The sequence below is a fragment of the Mustela putorius genome, unplaced genomic scaffold, assembly GCF_011764305.1.
Source record: "Mustela putorius furo isolate JIRA1106 unplaced genomic scaffold, ASM1176430v1.1 tig00000407_pilon_pilon_pilon, whole genome shotgun sequence".
NCBI lineage: Eukaryota > Metazoa > Chordata > Mammalia > Carnivora > Mustelidae > Mustela > Mustela putorius.
This window is the reverse complement of record NW_025421373.1, coordinates 13,014,519-13,030,319: the sequence shown is the minus strand read 5'-3', so window position 1 is coordinate 13,030,319 and position 15,801 is coordinate 13,014,519. Positions and strand designations below refer to the sequence as shown.

The window sequence follows — 15,801 nt, the reverse complement described above, 5'->3', positions numbered from 1 at the left end:
CACTCAGTGCAGAGCCCCATTTGAGGCTCGATATCATGATCCGGAGATTGTGACTTGAAATCAAGAGTTGAACACCCAACTGACTGAGCTACTCAGGCCTGACTCTCTCTCTCTCTCTTTTTAAAGATTGTTTATTTATCCATTTGAGAGAGAGAGCATAAGCAAGGGGAGGGGCAGAGGGTGAGGGAAAAGCAGACTCCCTGCTGAGCATGGATCCTGACATGGAGTTGATCCCAGGACCCCAGGATCATGATCTGAGCCAAAGGCACCCCACTTCTCTTTCTTTCTTTCTTTCTTTTTTTTTAAGATTTTTATTTATTCATGGACAGAGATCACAAGTAGGCAGAGAAGCAGGCAGAGAGTGGGGTGGGGAAGCAGGCTCCCCGCTGAGCAGAGAGCCCGATGTGGGACTCTATCCCGGGACCCTGAGATCATGACCTGAGCTGAAGGCAGAGGCTTAACCCACTGAGCCACCCAGGTGTCCCCCCACTTCTCTTAATCTTTCAATTTATCCATCCGTCCACTCATCCATCTCATTCATCCATTGAATCCGTTTTCCTTGTTTACCTCTGTAGAGATTTGCAGCGTCCTAGTTTTATCAAAGGACAAATGGCTATAATGTGTAGTATAGAAAACTATTATCTATATGGAAACCAGTAAAAATAAAATAAGAAAACTAAGGGTCTTATGTAAGTGGTATATACCCCATGTAGAGGAAAATACAGATTTACCTCTGTTAATAAATGTCAAGATAAGTACAAGATTAGTGGAGATGAAGAAATGACACTCCATATTTTTTCTCTATTGGTCACTACAGGTAATGACCAGCATCCAACTTGTACTCTGAAGTCAGTTTGCTTTCTTATGTATAAATGGAGAGCCGGAAAGTAGTGATATGATGGAAAAGTTAACTTATTCTCTTCTACTCTCACTTACCAATTGAAATCTGAGCTACGGGGGCACCTGGGTGGCTCAGTCGGTTGAAGCCTCTGCCTTCGGCTTAGGTCATGATCCCAGGCTCCTGGGATCGAGGCCCGCATCAGGCTCTCTGCTCAGCAGGGAGCCTGCTTCCCTTGCTCTCTCTCTGCCTACTTGTGTTCTCTGTCTGTCAAATAAATAAATTAATTAATTAAAAAAAAAAGAAATCTGAGCTATGTTCAGTGTGGGGTGGTTTTCTGATGGTTTATGTAATGACCTTTTTAGATGCCTGGTCAGCGTCCCTGTAATTCTGTACATCTGGGGTCACACAGTTAATTCTAGTTTATGATCAACCCAGCTCCCAAAGAAGAGGGACTAAACAGTTTAGTACCTTAGCTCAGCATTATAATATCAGCTTGTATAATGTTTCCTATGTGTCAACATCATGCTAAACACTAGTACATACATAACACACTCAATTTTCAAAAACAACTGATGAAGTTGGTACTATTATTTTCATTTTATAGATGTGCAGACTAAAGCATAGATAGTGTAAGTAACATGCCCCCAGTCACACAACTCCTAAATCACAGAGTTAACATTTAGGCTGTTAACTGCCCTGTCCTATGTCTCCTCTGTATTATACTGCTTTTTCATTAAGTCAACCTCTTTGGTCTTGCTCTCAATTTTTTTTTTTCCCTCATTATAGTAGCTAAGCTCTTCCTGATTATTACTACTAGTACTGATAATAATTTCCACTGTTTAATTATTAAAAGTAATACATTTGAAAGAAACTTTATAATCTAAATACATAGATTAGCTGATCCTCATAAGGATAATAGGGAGAAGTTAGGGTGAGTATTGTTATCTCATTCTACACATATGAGGAAGAGACTCAGAGAGATTTTGCTTCATTCAAAATCATGTAGACAAGAAATTCTGTAAGACTTGAACCCAGGTGTTTGAAGTGCAAGTGTAGGGCTCACTGGCCACACTGTATCTCCTCCCTACAGTGTAGCTTTCTTAGTGCATGTTTTTTCTCTTTGAGGTCCTACCTCTTCTTCAGTCAGTTGACATAGAGACTGCTCAGTTCTTCATGAGGTGTCTGTCTCCACCCATGGCAGACCTGTCCAGAATCACCAGTTCAGGATCCAGTGCAACATTCATGTGAGAGATGTGCCCAGACAGAAGCAAGGGACGGTTTTGTTTCACTTTCTACTATCCATTCTTGCAATCTCAGCCGCCTTCTTCTCTTCCTGCTTCATCTGAGCTTCCCCAAGTTTTAGGAGAGGTTTGATAGACTAGTTGTAAAATTACTTAGAAAAGGTCCCCAACCTTCATTTGTTGCAAAACTAATAGATTCCAGAAAGGAGAGACCTATAACACTATCATTCAAGACCTACCAGGTTGTTATTGAGCTTTATGAACCATTAGCCTTTTTAAAAAAATATTTTATTTATTTGAAAGAGAGAGAGTGTGTGCATGCAGAGTGGGGGTCAGGGAGAGGGTGGGAGGGAGAGAGAGAAAATTCCCCACTGAGCAGGGAGTCAGAAGTGGCCCTAAATCCCAGGACCCTGAGATCATAACCTAAGCCAAAGGCCAATGCTAAACTGACTAAGCCACCCAGGCACCACCCCTCCATTAGATGTTTCTTGAGGAGGCTTTTCTTCATCATGAGTTTGTTCCTAATAAATCAGATTCACTTTGTTGTCTTTAAAAATGCAACTTTAAGCAATTAGCATTTATTTCAGAGCAAAATACAGATGACTATCAGATTTAAAAGAAAGATTAGACTTTTACCACATGACAGCTATTTTATAGCTGATGATATTTCTTATGTCTCACTAAAATCACCCACTTCCTTTGCCGACTGCACAATTTGGTGGCCATGCAAGAGAGGATAAATTTCTATTAAATGTATAGAACAAAGAAGCCATGGAAGGAATATGCACAAAGGTGTGGTTGGTCAGTGTCGGCAAAAGAAGCCCTGTTGAAACCCCAGCAGGCATTCTGGCTCTGAAGACCTCAGTGTGCTATCTTAAGCACATAACATACCATGACCTTTGGCAGACAGCTTTGTGAGTCAACTCTCTTCACAAACAGATTTAATTTCGTTTATCATCTCTTTGCAGTAATTCTGGTCAGACCACACATGACAAGTTGTAGCAATTTATCAACAGCTTAGAAGAGCTGCAATCACTCAGGGAGTGCTGAAAAAAGAGAAAGCTAAACGATGAATAATAAAAAAAATAATTTCCAGAGGTCACAAGGTATGAGTTGATAATCATGACTATAGATCTGATGGAACCCAAATGTCACTAAACACTTCGTATTGCTTCAGAGCACTTGTCCTAATATCTAAGCCATTTAAGAGATTGTAACCTTTGCTTGCACGACCAACTTTGGATCTGATAATAAAACACCATGCCTTTCACCTGGTATGTCATATTCAATTAGGAAATATTGTGAAAATGTACCTTACAGTTTAATGTTTAGGACCAAGGGGTATAGAAGTCAGGACACAGGTATGTAGCCAGACATCCACTTCACCCTCGCTATTGTACCTCTTCACATATACATTCACATTTTATGTAAGTGGAGTCTGTTTTTTCTTTTTTTGTATCATATATTTATGTTCCATTGTGTAACTTGTTATTTACTTCTGTCAGTTGCAAATCCAATCTTTTGAGTGACTCCTCTCTTTGTCCTCCTTTGGCTGACTTTCCAGTTATTTATAAAGCTCTTCTTCCTTCTTCAGTTCCTATCAAGAGCAAAGTCCTTTCTATTTTCTCTGTTTTCAGGTGCTTTCCTATTTTTCTTTAGCTCCTCTCTTTGTCAATCAGTATCTAACTTAAAGCTCAATAAATGTCTCCAGATTAATTTGTGATATTCTTAAGTGTATTTAATTTTCTGAAAATTGATTCAGTAGCCAACTCTTTATTTCCATATGATTATCTCAGACAAGCTCTTTGTTTTTAATTTCCCTCTTTGGCAATAAATTTCCCTTCATGCAAAATCCTGTAGGAAGACGGAAGACTATCTTCTTTAATGTTTGCTGATTTTGTGGCTGAGATTACTCGTGAGTCTGTCTGTTAACACTTAGTAGGAAACTTGTGGTTTTTATTACTCAATGTACTAATTCTTCAAGGGCTTCAATTTATCTCAATTTACATCCTTTGGAATTTCAAAATCACTCCACTTTACCTCATGAAAGATTCCATAACTGTTGTGGAATAGTCCCCAGACTGTGAGTTCACCAATTGCAGTCTTATTATAGACTGAGTCTCTGTATAATTTCATGCCTTCGGACAATCAGTTGCTAAGATACCCTGTCAAGAAATCCAGCAGTTCAATAGGGAATAAATAGTCTTGTGTTTGCAAAGTCATTCCAGACAAAACAGGTAAACTGTAATAAAAATACAGAAGATTATCAATGAACTCTTAACCTCTAAAATAATGTGGAAAATTCTGATCTGTGCATATATGCATTTTCTGGGGAGAAGATTGATTACTTTTATTAGATTCCCATTGTCTCACACAGTGCTTAGCACATTCTTGGGTCTGAGGAAGTACTAGATGAGGGAATTATGAATGAAATAAGGATTCTAAAAACATTCTCATATTAAAAAAATATAGTTTAGTAATAACCAGAGCCACATTTTTTCTCTTTGAGTTTTATCTAAGAAAATTGTAGTCTCTTTTTTCTTGGTATTTCTAGGAGGCAGGTGTTAGAAGTACTGAATTTATCTTTAATGTTTCTTGACTTTTCTTTCATACTTTTTAATTCTTTTTTTTTTAAAAATTTGGTGGGAAATTACTTAATTTTTGTTTCTTTTTTTTATTATTAATTTTTTATTTTTAATAAACATATATTTTTATCTCCAGGGGTACAGGTCTGTGAATCACCAGGTTTACACACTTCACAGCACTCACCAAAGCACATACCCTCCCAATGTCCATAATCCCACCCCCTTCTCCCAAACCCCCTCCCCCCAGCACTTATGGTTTGTTTCCCTCCCAATCCCATCTTGTTTCATTGATTCTTCTCCTACCCACTTAAGCCCCCATGTTGCATCACCACTTCCTCATATCAGGGAGATCATATGATAGTTGTCTTCCTCTGCTTGACTTATTTTGCTAAGCATGATATGCTCTAGTTCCATCCATGTTGTCGCAAATGGCAAGATTTCATTTCTTTTGATGGCTGCATAGTATTCCATTGTGTATATATACCACCTCTTCTTGATCCATTCATCTGTTGATAGACATCTATGGTTCTTTCCATAGTTTGGCTATTGTGGACATTGCTGCTATAAACATTTGGGTGCACGTGCCCCTTTGGATTACTACGTTTGTATCTTTAGAGTAAATACCCAATAGTGCAATTGCTGGGTCATAGGGCAGTTCTATTTTCAACATTTTGAGGAACCTCCATGCTGTTTTCCAGAGTGGCTGCACCAGCTTGCATTCCCACCAACAGTGTAGGAGGGTTCCCCTTTCTACGCATCCTCGCCAGTATCTGTCATTTCCTGACTTGTTGATTTTAGCCATTCTGACTGGTGTGAGGTGATACCTCATTGTGGTTTTGATTTGTATTTCCCTGATGCCCAGTGATATGGAGCACTTTTTCATGTGTCTGTTGGCCATCTGGATGTCCTTCTTTGCAGAAATGTCTGCTCATATCCTCTGCCCATTTCTTGATTGGATTATTTGTTCTTTGGGTGTTGAGTTTGCTAAGTTCTTTATAGATTCTGGACACTAGTCCTTTATCTGATATGTCGTTTGCAAATATCTTCTCCCATTCTGTCAGTTGTCTTTTGATTTTATTAACTGTTTCCTTTGCTGTGCAAAAGCTTTTGATCTTGATGAAATCCCAATAGTTCATTTTTGCCCTTGCTTCCCTTGCCTTCGGCCATGTTCCTAGGAAGATGTTGCTGCGGCTGAGGTCGAAGAGGTTGCTGCCTGTGTTCTCCTCAAGGATTTTGATGGATTCCTTTCGTACATTGAGGTCCTTCATCCATTTTGAGTCTATTTTCGTGTGTGGTGTAAGGAAATGGTCCAATTTCATTTTTCTGCACGTGGCTGTCCAATTATCCCAGCACCATTTATTGAAGAGGCTGTCTTTTTTCCATTGGACATTCTTTCCTGCTTTGTCGAAGATGAATTGACCATAGAGTTGGGGGTCTATTTCTGGGCTCTCTATTCTGTTCCATTGATCTATGTGTCTGTTTTTGTGCCAGTACCATGCTGTCTTGATGATGACAGCTTTGTAATAGAGCTTGAAGTCCAGAATTGTGATGCCACCAACGTTGGCTTTCTTTTTCAATATCCCTTTGGCTATTCGAGGTCTTTTCTGGTTCCATATAAATTTTAGAATTATTTGTTCCATTTCTTTGAAAAAGATGGATGGTACTTTGATAGGAATTGCATTAAATGTGTAGATTGCTTTAGGTAGCATAGACATTTTCACAATATTTATTCTTCCAATCCAGGAGCATGGAACATTTTCCCATTTCTTTGTGTCTTCCTCAATTTCTTTCATGAGTACTTTATAGTTTTCTGAGTATAGATTCTGTGTCTCTTTGGTTAGGTTTATTCCTAGGTATCTTATGGTTTTGGATGCAATTGTAAATGGGATTGACTCCTTAATTTCTCTTTCTTCTGTCTTGCTGTTAGTGTAGAGAAATGCAACTGATTTCTGTGCATTGATTTTATATCCTGACACATTACTGAATTCCTGTACAAGTTCTAGCAGTTTTGGAGTGGAGTCTTTTGGGTTTTCCACATATAGTATCATATCATCTGCGAAGAGCGATAATTTGACTTCTTCTTTGCCGATTTGGATGCCTTTAATTTCCTTTTGTTGTCTGATTGCTGAGGCTAGGACCTCTAGTACTATGTTGAATAGCAGTGGTGATAATGGACATCCCTGCCGTGTTCCTGACCTTAGCGGAAAAGCTTTCAGTTTTTCTCCATTGAGAATGATATTTGCAGTGGGTTTTTCATAGATGGCTTTGATGATATTGAGGTATGTGCCCTCTATCCCTACACTTTGAAGAGTTTTGATCAGGAAGGGATGCTGTACTTTGTCAAATGCTTTTTCAGCATCTATTGAGAGTATCATATGGTTCTTGTTCTTTCTTTTATTGATGTGTTGTATCACATTGACTGATTTGCGGATGTTGAACTACCTTGCAGCCCTGGAATAAATCCCACTTGGTCATGGTGAACAATCTTTTTAATGTACTGTTGAATCCTATTGGCTAGTATTTTGTTGAGTATTTTCACATCTGTGTTCATCAAGGATATTGGTCTATAGCTCTCTTTTTTGATGGGATCCTTGTCTGGTTTTGGGATCAAGGTGATGCTGACCTCATAAAATGAGTTTGGAAGTTTTCCTTCCATTTCTATTTTTTGGAACAGTTTCAGGAGAATAGGAATTAGTTCTTCTTTAAATGTGTGGTAGAATTCCCCCCGGGAAGCCGTCTGGCCCTGGGCTTTTGTTTGTTTGGAGATTTTTAATGACTGTTTCAATCTCCTTACTGGTTATGGGTCTGTTCAGGCTTTCTATTTCTTCCTGGTTCAGTTGTGGTAGTTTATATGTTTCTAGGAATGCATCCATTTCTTCCAGATTGTCAAATTTGTTGGCGTAGAGTTGCTCATAGTATGTTCTTATAATAGTTTGTATTTCTTTGGTGTCAGTTGTGATCTCCCCTCTTTCATTCATGATTTTATTTATTTGAGTCCTTTCTCTTTTCTTTTTGGTAAGTCGGGCCAGGGGTTTATCAATTTTATTAATTCTTTCAAAGAACCAGCTCCTACTTTCGTTGATTTGTTCTATTGTTTTTTTTGTTTCTATTTCATTGATTTCTGCTCTGATCTTTATGATTTCTCTTCTCCTGCTGGGCTTAGGGTTTCTTTCTTGTTCTTTCTCCAGCTCCTTTAGGTGTAGGGTTAGGTTGTGTACCTGAGACCTTTGTTGTTTCTTGAGAAAGGCTTGTACCGCTATATATTTTCCTCTCAGGACTGCCTTTGTTGTGTCCCACAGATTTTGAACCATTGTATTTTCATTATCATTTGTTTCCATGATTTTTTTCAATTCTTCTTTTATTTCCCGGTTGACCCATTCATTCTTTAGAAGGATGCTGTTTAGTCTCCATGTATTTGGGTTCTTTCCAAACTTCCTTTTGTGGTTGAGTTCTAGCTTTAGAGCATTGTGGTCTGAAAATATGCAGGGAATGATCCCAATCTTTTGATACCGGTTGAGTCCTGCTTTAGGATCGAGGATGTGATCTATTCTGGAGAATGTTCCATGTGCACTAGAGAAGAATGTGTATTCTGTTGCTTTGGGATGAAAAGTTCTGAATATATCTGTGATGTCCATCTGGTCCAGTGTGTCGTTTAAGGCCTTTATTTCCTTGCTGATCTTTTGCTTGGATGATCTGTCCATTTCAGTGAGGGGAGTGTTAAAGTCCCCTACTATTATTGTATTATTGTTGATGTGTTTCTTTGATTTTGTTATTAATTGGTTTATATAGTTGGCTGCTCCCACGTTGGGGGCATAGATATTTAAAATTGTTAAATCTTCTTGTTGGACAGACCCTTTGAGTATGATATAGTGTCCTTCCTCATCTCTTATTATAGTCTTTGGCTTAAAATCTAGTTGATCTGATATACGGATTGCCACTCCTGCTTTCTTCTGATGTCCATTAGCATGGTAAATTCTTTTCCACCCCCTCACTTTAAATCTGGAGGTGTCTTCGGGCTTAAAATGAGTTTCTTGGAGGCAACATATAGATGGGTTTTGTTTTTTTATCCATTCTGATACCCTGTGTCTTTTGACAGGGGCATTTAGCCCATTAACTTTCAGGGTAACTATTGAGAGATATGAATTTAGTGCCATTGTATTGCCTGTAAGGTGACTGTTACTGTATATGTTTTCTGTTCCTTTCTGATCTACCACTTATAGGCTCTCTCTTTGCTTAGAGGACTCCTTTCAATATTTCCTGTAGAGCTGGTTTGGTATTTGCAAATTCTTTCAGTTTTTGTTTGTCCTGGAAGCTTTTAATCTCTCCTTCTATTTTCAATGATAGCCTAGCTGGGTATAGTATTCTTGGCTGCATGTTTTTCTCGTTTAGTGCTCTGAAAATATCATGCCAGCTCTTTCTGGCCTGCCAGGTCTCTGTGGATAAGTCAGCTGCCAATCTAATATTTTTACCATTGTATGTTACAGACTTCTTTTCCCGGGCTGCTTTCAGGATTTTCTCTTTGTCACTGAGACTTGTAAATTTTACTATTAGGTGACGGGGTGTGGGCCTATTCTTAGTGATTTTGAGGGGCATTCTCTGAACCTCCTGAATTTTGATGCTCGTTCCCTTTGCCATATTGGGGAAATTCTCCCCAATAATTCTCTCCAGTATACCTTCTGCTCCCCTCTCTCTTTCTTCTTCTTCTGGAATCCCAATTATTCTAATGTTGTTTCGTCTTATGGTGTCACTTATCTCTCGAATTCTCCCCTCGTGGTCCAGTAGTTGTTTGTCCCTCTTTTGCTCAGTTTCTTTATTCTCTGTCATTTGGTCTTCTATGTCAGTAATTCTTTCTTCTGCCTCATTTATCCTAGCAGTGAGAGCCTCCATTTTTGATTGCACCTCATTAATCGCATTTTTGATTTCAACTTGGTTAGATTTTAGTTCTTTTATTTCTCCGGAAAGGGCTTTTATATCTCTTGAGAGGGTTTCTCTAATATCTTCCATGCCTTTTTCGAGCCCGGCTAGAACCTTGAGAATTGTCATTCCGAACTCTAGATCTGACATATTGCCAATGTCTGTATTGATTAGGTCCTTAGCCTTTGGTACTGCCTCTTGTTCTTTTTTTTGTGTTGAATTTTTCCGTCTTGTCATTTTGTCCAGATAAGAGTATATGAAAGGGCAATTAAAATACTAAAAGGGTGGCAACAACCCCAGGAAAATATGCTTTAACCAAATTAGAGGAGATCCAAAATCGTGAGGGGGTAGAAAGGGGATAAAAAGAAGTTCAAAAAGGAATAAGAAAAAAAAAAAGAAAAAGGAAAAAAAAAGAAAAGAAAAAAATTTAAAAAAAAGAAAACACCTAAGATAAATGTAAAAACGAAAAAATGTATATATTAGATAAACTAGTAAAAAATCGTTAAAAAAGAAAAAGGTAACAGTTAAAAAAAAATTTTACCCGAAGGCGAGAAAAAAAAAACAAAAAATGAAACAGAAAAAAATTAAATTAACTGCAAGATTTAAAAAAATCACAGGGAAAAAGCCATGAGTTCCATGCTTGGCTTTCTCCTCCTCTGGAATTCTGCTGCTCTCCTTGGTATTGAAACCGCACTCCTTGGTTGGTGAACTTGGTCTCGGCTGGATTACTTGTTGATCTTCTGGGGGAGCGGCCTGGTGTAGTGATTCTCAAGTGTCTTTGCCCCAGGTGTAATTACACCGCCCTTACCCGGGGCCTGGGTGAGTAATCCGCTGGGGTTTGCTTTCAGGAGCTTTTGTTCCCTGAGCGCTTTCCGTAGAGTTCCGGAGGACGGGAATACAAATGGCGGCCTCCTGGTCTCTGGCCCGGAGGAGCCGAGAGCCGAGGGCCCCACTCCTCAGTGCGCCCTCAGAGAACAGTGCCCAGTTACTCCCGTCTGCCTGACCTCCGGCCGCGCTCCGAGCTCACTGAGCCTGCGACCGGTTCAAGGTCACCCCAAGCTGCGAGCTTACTGTCGGCTCTGTCTCTGTAGCCGGCTTTCCCGTTCCAATACCCGCAAGCTCTCCGACACTCAGAAACCCCTGATCCTTCTGTGACCCTGCGGGACCTGAGGCCACGCTGACCCCGCGTGGGCTTCGTCCCGGTTTAGCCTCTGGAGCGATGTCCCTCAGCGGAACAGACTTTTTAAAGTCCTGATTTTGTGCACGGTTGCTCCGCCGCTTGCCGGGAGCCGGCCCCTCCCCCCGGGGTCTATCTTCCCGTCGCTTTGGATTCACTTCTCCACCGGTCCTACCTTTCAGAAAGTGGTTGTTTTTCTGTTTCCAGAATTGCTGTTCTTCTTCTCTTCGATCTGCCGATGGATTTTCAGGTGTTTGCAATTTTTAGATAAGCTATCTAGCTGATCTCCGGGTAGCTGAAGTAGTCTCAGCCTGCTACTTCTCCGCCATCTTGACTCCTCCCCCATACTTTTTAATTCTTAATCCCTTTATGATATGTTCTGTAAGTTCATCAGCTCAGCCTTTTAGCTCACCATTTCAACTTCTGCTGTGTCTTTTCTGTTGTTTATTTTATTGAAAGGCTTTAATTACAGTGTCAACATCATTTCTCTGTGATAGTTATTATTTTTCTCATTAGCTTTACTCTTTAAACTTAATGGCCTATTTTGCTTATCCCTCTCCAGAGATTCCTCATGGTCTCTGGTTTACTGAGGTTCCTTTTTCCCTTTCTTTCTTTCTTTTTTTTAATTATTTAAGAGAGAAAGAGTGCCTGAGTGAGAGAAAAGAGAGAGAGAGTTAGCAGGAACAGGGGGTAGGGACAAAAGGAAAGGAAGAAAGAGACCACCCTCAACAGGGAACCTGATATATGGGGCTAGATCCCAGGACCCTGAGATCATGACCTGAGCCGAAGGCAGCGGCTTAACCCACTGAGCCACCCAGGCGCCCCCAATTAGAAGTTCTTATATTTTTTTTCTTAGTGTCATATGAAGTCAATGATGACTCATTTAAAAGAAGAGTGCTTCTCCTTATATTATCAAAATTCTATAATGATGGTGTCAAGTTAAAAACAAAGAAAATAGTGAAAATGAAGAAAAATAATAAAGAAATAAAAAGTTAATAAAAGCTAAATTGCCTGTAATTCTACTATTAAAAATTACTAATATTAGAGTTTTGTATAAATACTTTTTTATTTACCAAAACTTTCCTATCTCATTTTTGTTGAACTTTGGGAATGGAGGCTAGGGAGTGTGTTGAATATCCAGAACTAGGAAAACACTCTTAAGATTAAATTAATACAGGATAACACTGTAATGTGACTTAGAAAGTAAGTCACATTATTCTCTTTACAAAGTTAAGATATTCTCTTTACAAAGTAAGACTTAAAATGTATGATTTTAGAGTTGGGAGTGGAATAAGAAGGATGCACAGAACTGAAGACAGCTATCAGGAGGAAATTAACTTTCTCAGTGTAAGATGTCTTTGGTTAATATTATAATCGTTGCTGCTGTTATTATTTGTTTTGGTTTTCAGGCAACCAAATAAAAGAATATTAGAAAACTTCGCACACAATGACAGTAAAATCATGTCTGCGCTTATCTATTCTTAGGATGAGAAACTCCCCCTCCCTCTATCCCACACCATAATGAGGGAAAGAATAGTTGTAGGAGAAGACACATAACTAGCACAGGAAGCTAGGAAAATTTCTAAGAAATGGGAAAACTTGGAGCATGCTTACCACTTGGTAAATGACCACAGCTCTGTTTGAAGAAGGGGGCTAGGGGGATTTGGGACTGGGAGAAGACACTGGAAGAAGTGGGGTATTGGTGGAAGAGAACAGCAGGATGAAAGCAGGGGCTGTATAGACGATTCTCCACTAACCTAGATGACATCCATGTGGGGATCCCTAGAGAGCTGAGAAGTGGCTCTCCATGCTTGCATATGGTGCTTTGGGAGGAATAAGATAGACCAAAGGTGAAAAATTGTTTTTGGCTTCACCCCTATCCCAAACTCACTATAGTTGGAATCAGCCACCATGAACTTAGAGTAGTTGAAGGAGACTTATTAGGGTATGTGTTCACATGACAGAGGGAAAGGAACAGACCACATCTCCCACCTCCACCTGGTCAATGAAAGACATGTAAGACACTTTCACTGTGTTCACTGATGAGGGTGGGGCCAGGATGGAAGCTGTTTTTCATTATTACAAGGCTAGAGGAGCAGTAAGACCTATTTCTATGCTTGTAGCACTTTTATGCCCAGTTGTTTGCTTAGCTAAACTGACTTCTACCCTTACTTCTTATCCCAACTGAGGTGCTTCTCTCTTCCAGAAAGTTTTTTTTTTGTTTTTCAAACTAGGTATTGCTCGTTTGCTCTCTCCCTTTATCTTGCCCACAGTTAGCATGGCACCCTGTGCTGCCTCTGTCCCAGCAGTTACAACTTTGGGTTGGAATTGCCTGTTTGTTGTTTGTATTCCCGACTGAAACATATGAGGACAAGAACTGTTTCTACTATGTGTATGATCACACTTGAGATGTTCAACTCTGTACTGGAAATATATAGCAAATGCTCAGTTTGCTTTGGTGGTTGTATCTATCATTAAAGAATTAATAATAGCAATTGATAATACTTCTATAGTGACTATGATGTGCTAGATTGGATTCTAGAAACCTTGCATATATTAACTCATTTAACCCACACAATGTATAGGTAGTACTTATTATATATAATAGAAAAATTTGGTATAATCTAGTCTGTACACCATAAGTACATACTATTAGAAAGGATTTAAGTTTTGAAGATAAGTAAACTAAGGTGCAAAGAAGTTAAGTAATTGTCAAAGGTCACCCAGCTTGGAAATGGTAAGGCTAGGATTTCACTTCAGTTAATCTAGTATCTGAATGTGTGTTCTTAGCTACAATATTACACTACTTCGAAACTAAGGAATTCTCTACCTCCAATAATTGGAAATAATATATATTTTTTTCACTTAAAAGAGACTTATAATCCTGGACAACTCTGAGACAAACATAAATATCCTCTCAAGAATGACTTCGGAGGTCAGAAAAGAAGCAGTTTATGAAAACCATGCTTGCATGCCGGTGGACAGTTATTTTTCTGTAATGAGGTCAAAGGAAATCACCTACCAAATAAGATGAAAGATGTGAAGCAGGCTTGGGTTTTTAAAATATTGTTCTTGACAAAGTGAATGGGTATTGTACCTTGATTGTTAACCTGACAGAGATCCAACAAAGAGGTCAATGGCTCTATGGAACTATATTTTCAAATGATAGCTTCTTCTCTGAGTACAAAGGATAATTGCTGGTGGATGAAATTTCAAGTATGCAGCTCCTAGGTATAATTGAAATACATCTAGTCTTAGCCCTTTTCCCCTCTTAGACTGACTATACAATGCACCTGGAAGTATGAATATTGCTAGGTTTAATCTGGGTGTGGATAATGTCCAATAATAGAAGTTGAGGAATTTGGTTTATATCTTAACTTGCCTGTCAATTAACATGGTAAGCTTGGTCACTTGGTTACTTCTTTGTGCCCTAATATTACTCCTTTATAGGTAGCCCTCTATGACCAAACTAGAGCGTGATTTTTGACCTCAAAGACCTGAAATTGGACATGAGTTCTCCTGTTCCTCCTTTAAACTGCTCAGCTCCTTGCTGAGCAGGAGCTCAGCAGTTAAAGTAGTGGGAAACTAATTCAGCCTTGCTTATATTGTATAGAACTTTTAAAAAAGTTTCATGCAACTTCCATGGGTAAGGTGGGCATTAGGCTTGTTATACAAGGCCTCTAATTTTATTTCTTTGAGATTCTATTAATTGTATTCTTTTTCTTTTGTTAGTGTTATCTTCTGGTTGATTCAGAGATGATGGTAATATTTCAAACATCTCATTTAAATATGAGCATGTATGGAGGAATAAGAGTCTATTTCTCCTTTCTCCATAATAATGAAGACACTATTTCAAAAAGTGCCCCAGCTGACTATCTTCCTGTCTTATTGGCTGGGATTGTATTAAATGTCTTCCTAAGCCAATCACTGAGAAGGCAAATGGATTGCATGACCGGATTAGATTCTGATAGTTTTTGTAGTTTATTAATTGCTTTTGTGAAGAGGCAGAACTCTGATGTTCCCTACTCTGCCATTTTTGGTGATGTCACCTTAGCCTTCTCATAGTCTTAGATTAATTAACATTTCCGTTTGGAGCTGGGGATGCATAGAGTCATTTTTAGAAGAGAGAGAATCCAGATAAATCAAGCTTAGCAAAGAGGAATGGACGACAGTGTTTACTATGAGAGATGATTATACTGAAAGCGTTAGGCATCATGGAGGAAAGAAGGGGATTATAGAGGAGAGTAATGTCCCCGTTTTTGAACTGATGTTAAAGTAATATAAGAAATAAAAAGTGTCCAAGGGTACTTGTGCATCATAGATGGTTATGGTTATTATGCTGATGATGTGACTGACCCTCCTGGAATAGAGTCTAGTAGAGAAGACTGAGTAGGGAGTTACTGGTCATTCAACAGTGGTTAAATCACATTCTCCAGTTCTTTGCTCACACATCATCTTCCTCTGGAGGATCTTCCCTGGCCACTCTGTTTAAACTTGCCTTCCCACTCCTGCCCTGCCTGTCCTCCTTCCCTGCTGCATTCCTCCCCTCCGTACTCAGCACTAGCTCACATTCAAAATGCATTATACATTTACTTGTGTCTTCCCCCACTAGGCTGTAAACTCCTTGAGAACTGGGGGGTTTATCTCTTTTATTTTAGTGCCATATCTCCAGTGCCAGGAACAGTATCTGACACATTGTAGGCACTCAGTATTGACTTGTTGATCAAATCAATAAACTATCCCTGACATACAGGAAACACTTAATAAAGGCTGAGCACTGTGATTTAACCAGCCATTCCACTACCAATAACTCCCTACTTAGTCTGCTCTGCTAGTCTCTTTGTTCCAGGAGGGTCAGTCACATCATCAGCATAATAACCATAACCATCTACAATACACCAAGTTCCCTTGGACATTTTCTCTGTTGTCTCCGTCCTGGTCTTGGGGCCTCCAGTCTAGAATCAGGTTTTAATGGATTGGGGCTCCTTCTTTGTTGTGAGATTTGGTATAGTGAGTGCAGATCCAGTCTAAAAGCCAGGTCCT

The 15,801-nt window shown here is 39.3% G+C and overlaps 1 long non-coding RNA gene across 1 annotated transcript in view; it reads right to left on the bottom strand.

Moving 5' to 3' along the window:
- The window catches only part of LOC101671056, a 45,772-nt gene that overhangs the window by 27,352 nt on the left and 2,619 nt on the right, over window positions 1–15,801 (bottom strand). The window lies entirely within an intron of this gene.